Source organism: Chiroxiphia lanceolata, chromosome 3 (assembly GCF_009829145.1).
Source record: "Chiroxiphia lanceolata isolate bChiLan1 chromosome 3, bChiLan1.pri, whole genome shotgun sequence".
In the NCBI taxonomy this organism is placed as follows: Eukaryota; Metazoa; Chordata; class Aves; order Passeriformes; family Pipridae; genus Chiroxiphia; species Chiroxiphia lanceolata.
In genome coordinates this window covers 46,112,840-46,118,839 of record NC_045639.1, presented here as the reverse complement: position 1 = coordinate 46,118,839, position 6,000 = coordinate 46,112,840, and the positions used below count along the sequence as shown (strand labels likewise).

Genomic DNA, 6,000 nt, shown 5'->3' with positions numbered 1-6,000 from the left:
ATCTCTGACACGTCTGTTAGAAAGGGATGAATAAATAGTCAAATGAGTTGAATGCGTTGTCTGAAGATTAGTGTGAAATTTACTTGAAAAATCATTCAGCAGTTGTTTGAGACAACAAAGAAAACTGAGAAAAGTCAGTTACATATTTATAGAAGTGTTGTCAGGTCGGTCTGGAGTGCCTTTCCTGATTTGCCCACATGAAAATGGGAGGGCTTGCAATTTTTTGCCAGGCCGCTGTGCAGCCGTCTATTACACTGAGTCTGAGCTGGCTCCAGGAAAGCTGTTCCAGAGCTCAGGAGAAAGATTTAAAAATCAAATTTCTTAGTTTAACATGCTACTTTCTAAAATGAGTTTTGCACTTTACTCCCGGGGCTGAGAGTTCAGAGATCACACCCACTGGCTACATTGTAAACAAAAATAATGCCTTGCCAAACTGCTGGAAAAATAAGGAGAAATTATTTACCTCTGTTTCTTTTTGTGCAACTTGCTGCATTTCTAGTGGAGGTGTAAGGTGCTGGGCTGGCATCTTTGGACAATAATCTCCTTCATCAATTTGTGTTAGTTTGCTGCAAGGTTTCTTTCACACCAGATTCACCAATGGACCACATTTCTGGCCAAAGGGGCTACTCTAGAGGTGCCAGAGTAATTCTGTCATCTGCAGCTTACTCAGTCCTTGGCCACCTGGAAACTCACAGAGCTGTTAATTAATGTCATTTCTGGTCACAGTGTTTGTAATGTATACAGCATATACCCAGGACTGTACTGAACCAATCAGGTGTTTCACACAGACTCTAAGCAGCTGTCAAATGGTGATGGTGTTCAGTCACTACTGAGCTTGACCAGATCTAAGAAAATAACCTTGAGAGCTAAGGCTCAGTATGGATTTGCAGCCTTGGTGCACAGGAGACAAAAATATTGAGAGTGAAAGAAAAAAAAAACGCTTTTAGCTAAGAATGAAAGGCAAGTGCTATGAAAAATGTCTGAAAACATTGATTCCACTTCTAAATGCTTGCTTAGTTAGCAAAAATGATTGTTCCCATTTCTTATTTGATGTTGACAAAGTCAAGATTTTCTGAGCTTGACCTGGTATCAGAAGATAGAGATATTTGAATTTTCATATCAGCAAAAAGGCAAGGAACAAGGACTGAAATCTGAGGCCATTGAGGTTAATGGAGTTTTGTCATTGACATTCAGTTGAGGCAATTTTCTTCCTCGGGTACGTTGTGGATCAAGAGTAAGGCATTAATCCTCTGATTTAATTTTTTTTTAGTTGTCTGCGGTTTAGAAAATATATTTATCAATCTTTAACCAAAAGGAAGGGGTTTACAGGCAATTGAAGCACGTTCTTTCAAGATTTACAAAAAGAATAAACTAGCAAAGCCAGTATTTGTCCATGAATAATTTTAGCTAAGAAAAAAGATGAAACAGTAAAACAAAACTGACATAATTTAGAGGATTTATTGGAATTCTCCACTAATTTTTTTAAACACTAGAACAAAACTTGCTTTAACAACAATAACGTTTTCTGGGTTATTTATATGAGTTTCTTTCTGAAAAAGCTGACTCCATACAGCAGATATATATAAAAAAATAAAAAGAACATTTTATATCTTTACCTTTTAAGCTTTATATTACTTTTTGTCTTGAATCATCAGTCTATCCTCCAAACCTTTTGTTGTCATTAGTAGTGGAGAAGAATGAAAATATGGTTCTTGAATATTATGTTCATTCTTAAGAGAACATTTATTTAAAATTTATTATATTGCATGACTTTATTTTTCAATCTTATCAGGTACCATTTACTTTGAAGAAACCTCTAATCCTTTCTTTTCTCATTTTCTGTCTCTTATTATTTTGACTCCAAAGAGGGAAAGAGATTTCTTTGTTCACATTTTTCTTGATTGACCCATGAAAATGATGTATGATAGAAACATTAAAAAGAAATATGTCTGCTACTCCCTTTGAAAATTTGTTCTTATGGTTGATGTTTTCATTGCAGAGCCATGATCTGTTATGTGTGTTTATTTTAAAGATTCAGTTTACCTTTCCTTATTCCCCTGCAACTCCCAAAGTCTGGAATAGGAGCACAAAACCTGAGAATTGGGCCTGTGAGAACCTCATGAAGTTCAACAATTCCAAATGCAAGGTGCTGCACCTGGATTGGGGTAGCCCCAGGCTTAATTACAGACTGGGAGAAGAACTCATTGAGAGCAGTCCTGAAGAGAAGTACTTAGGTGTTCCGGTGGATGAAAAGCTGGACATGAGCCAACAGTGTGGGTTAACAGCCCAGATGGCCAACTGCATCCTGGCCTGCATCAAAAGAGGTGTGGCCAGCAGGTCAAGGGAGGTGATTCTCCTACTCTGCCCTTGGGAGACCCCACATGGAGTACTGTGTCCAGCTCTGGGGTCCTTGGCACAAGAAAAATGAGGATCTGTTAGAGTGTGTACGGGGAAGGGCAACAAAGATGACCAGAGGGATGGAGCACCTTCTCTAGGAAGACAGGCTGAGAGAACTCATCATCCTGGAGAAGAGAAGGCTCCAGGGAGCCCTCATTTCGGCCTTCTAGTACTTAAAGGAAAAAAAGAGGAAAACTGATATTTTACATGGGCAGACAGTGATACGACAAGGGGAAACAGTTTTAAATTAAAAGAGGAGAGACTTAAGAGAGGAAAGAAGATGCACCATTACATGTAAATTTCTAAATAAGAACAAATAGGCGGAGTAGATAAATTCACATCTGACTGCAGGATGTATAAATTCAAATCTTCTCAGGGCAGTTATCAAAAACCTCTTTGGTCCACCACAAAGCCTATATTGCTTATAAGAACTATACAAACACATGCAATAAATCTAGATTTGCCCTTTTGAGTCATCTTCAAATCATCATCAGCTGATATTTCAAAAAAAGATGTTACCAAGTCACATTTACTTAAGTGAATTTAATATTAGTAGAACCCATACATTTCAGTGAATCTGCTTTTGTTGCAGATAGGCACTTGATACCCTTCTGTCTTGAGAAGCATCTATTCTATTGGCCTTAAGAAATCCTTTGATATCAGTAGAATTCAAGACCAATAGAGAACTAGCACCTGAAATTCACAGACACTGATGCTGAACAATTTTGATACCTTTTGATAGGCACCAATACCTTTCAAACTTGATAGGCTTCTATACCCATAGGTCAGAGAATCATAGAATGTTAAGGGTTAGAAGGGATCTAAAAGGTCATCTAGTCCCAACCCCTCCCTCCTGTCATGGGCTGGGACACCTCCAACTAGACCAGGTTGCTCAAGGCCTTATCCAGTTTGGCCTTGAACTCTGCCAGGGTTGGGGTATCCATAAGCTCCCTGGGCAACCTGTTCCAGTGTCTCACCACCCTCAAAAGTAAAGAATTTCTTCCTAATATCTAGCCTTAATTTCCTCTCTTTCAGTTTGTACCCATTACTCCTTGTCCTATCACTACAGTTCCTGACTCTCTGGTTTCCCTGCAGTCCCCTCTCAGATACAGGAAGGTTGCTTTGAGGTCTATATGCAACATTCTCTTCTCCAGACCAAACAGCCCCAAACTTTTTCAGCCTGTCTTTGTAAAGGAGGTGCTCACTTCCTCTTAGCAATTTTGTGGCCCTCCTCTAGACTTGTTCCAACAGTTCCATGTCCTTTTTATGCTGGGGACACCAGAACTGTACCCAGTATTCCAGGTGGGGTCTCACAAGATCAGATTAGAGGGGGAGAATCACTTTCTTCAACCTGCTGGCCACACCCCTTTTGATGCAGCCCAGGATTCCATTGGTTTTCTGGGCTGCAAGCACGCACTGCCAGTTCATGGTGAGTTTTTCATCAACCATGACCTCCAATTCCTTTTCTGTAGGGCTGCTCTCAGTAAATTCTCTGCCCAGCCTGTAGGTGTGCCTGGGCTTGCTGCAACCCACGTGCAGGACCTCACACTTCGCTTTGTTGAACTCAATGAGGTTTCCATCAGCCCACCTCTCAAGTGTGTCAAAGACCCTAGGAATGATGTCCCAGCATGTCGACTGCACCACATAGCTTGGTGTTGTCAGTGAAATTGCTGAGGGTGCCCTTGATCCCACTGTCCATGTCACCAACAAAGATGTTGAATAGTATCAGTCCCAGTACTGACCTCTGAGGGACACCACTGGTCACTGGTATCCGTGTGGACAATGAGCCGTTGACCACAACTCTTTGTGTGTATCCATCCAGGCAGTTTTTTATCCACTGAGAGGTCCATCCATCAAATCCATGTCTCTCCAATTTGGAGACAAGGGTGTCATGCAGGACAGTGTCAAACTCTTTGCATAAGTCCAGGTAGATGATGTCAGCTGCTCTGCCCCTATCCACCAATGTTGTAGCCTCATCATAGAAGGTCATCAAAATTTGTCAGGCATGATTTGCCCTTAGTAAAGCCATGTTGGCTGTTTCCAATCACCTCTTGAGACTGATTTTTATATTGGTAGACATCGGGACCTATCAACAGCAAGACTCTTGGATATCCATAGGTGTCAATGCCTATGAATGCAAACACCTATTTTTTAGGCACAGATAGTTACAGCTATTGATGGAAGATACAGAACAGAACACAGATAACTTATAATCTCAATAGATGACTATCCCTATTGGTCTAAAGACCAATTTTCATACCAGTAGACATCAAGAACTATAGATAGTTAGATCTTTTGATATTCTCGGGCACCAATGTCTTTCAATTTCAAGACCTACCTGTAAGCATCAGTATCAATACTGAGTGGTAGACCTGTTGTTCTCAGTAGACATCTATGTCTATCAGTCTCAAGAAATTTCTTGTTATGGCTAGACACCATGACATACCAGTAGTGAGACCTTTTGATATTTGTGGGCATCAATGCCTATCAATTCATACGCCTATAAATAGACATTAATTTCTATAGGTATTACCCAGAAGCTGATTTTGATTTTGTTAGTACCAACATCTGGTGGGGAGACCTTTCAGTATCATTAGTCACTCATCAGTTTCAACACCTACAGGTGAACATCAGTGTCAGTTAATAGATATTGTTGTCTTTTGAGTTCTGTAGGTGTCTACCTCTACTGATCTAGAGAGTGTTTTTGATCTGAGTAAGCATTGAAATCTATAGATAACAAGACATTTTGATATTCATAGGCATCAATACCTTTCAATCTCAATAGGAATCCAAACACTTTGGTGTCAAGAAACTTTTTGATACTGATAGCAATCAAGACCTGCAGATAGTGAGCCCTTTTGATGTAGATAGGTATTGGGGCCTATCAATTTTGATATATATCTAAACGTGTTTATATCAATCAGTTATTAACACATCAATGTCAGTAGATGTTTATACCTTCTCATATCAATAGGTATTTATTTCCTTCAGTCCCAAGAATTGTTTTCATACAGTTACAAATCCAGACCTAAAGATAGCAAGACCTTTTCATATAGATAGTCTTCAGCACCTGTCGATTGTTTACTTCATATTAATTAAAAGAAATTACATTTTCTACAAAATTTTACTGATTGCCTTGTAGTGTACTAAAGTTTAAAGTAAGACTGTATGGTCCCAGCTAAACAGTGATGCAAAATTGTATTTCCCCAAAAATGAAGAGCTTAATAAGAAATGATGTGAAATAATTAAAGTTATTCTTAGAATAAGAAAATTAGAGAATATATTCCAGTTAACAATAATTTTTTCATGAAAAATTATTATGTAAGTGCACATGAATTTCCTGATAAGTATCAGTGTAATTGTTAAAGATTAAATCATATAACATGTAAGAGTAATTGTAATGTAATTAACCACTGATCACTCCATTTCTTTTCCTCTGTTATGCATGTGTATAGGAAGACAGAACAATTAAAAAGTTATAAAACAGTTCATGTTGATTTGTACAGCTCTGATTCAAAGCAGAGCAAAATCCCAGATGAGCAGAAAAATTAAAATTGCACTGTGGCAAAAAAAAAGTATTAACTTTGCTCTATTTTTTTTGCC

At 38.7% G+C, this 6,000-nt stretch overlaps 1 long non-coding RNA gene across 1 annotated transcript in view; it reads right to left on the bottom strand.

Moving 5' to 3' along the window:
- Positions 1–557: 557 nt before the first annotated feature.
- Positions 558–6,000, bottom strand: part of LOC116784764 — a 44,519-nt gene continuing 39,076 nt past the window's right edge. The window contains exon 3 of the long non-coding RNA XR_004356236.1: positions 558–681. This is a non-coding gene — a long non-coding RNA (uncharacterized LOC116784764). The remainder of the gene's footprint in view (positions 682–6,000) is intronic.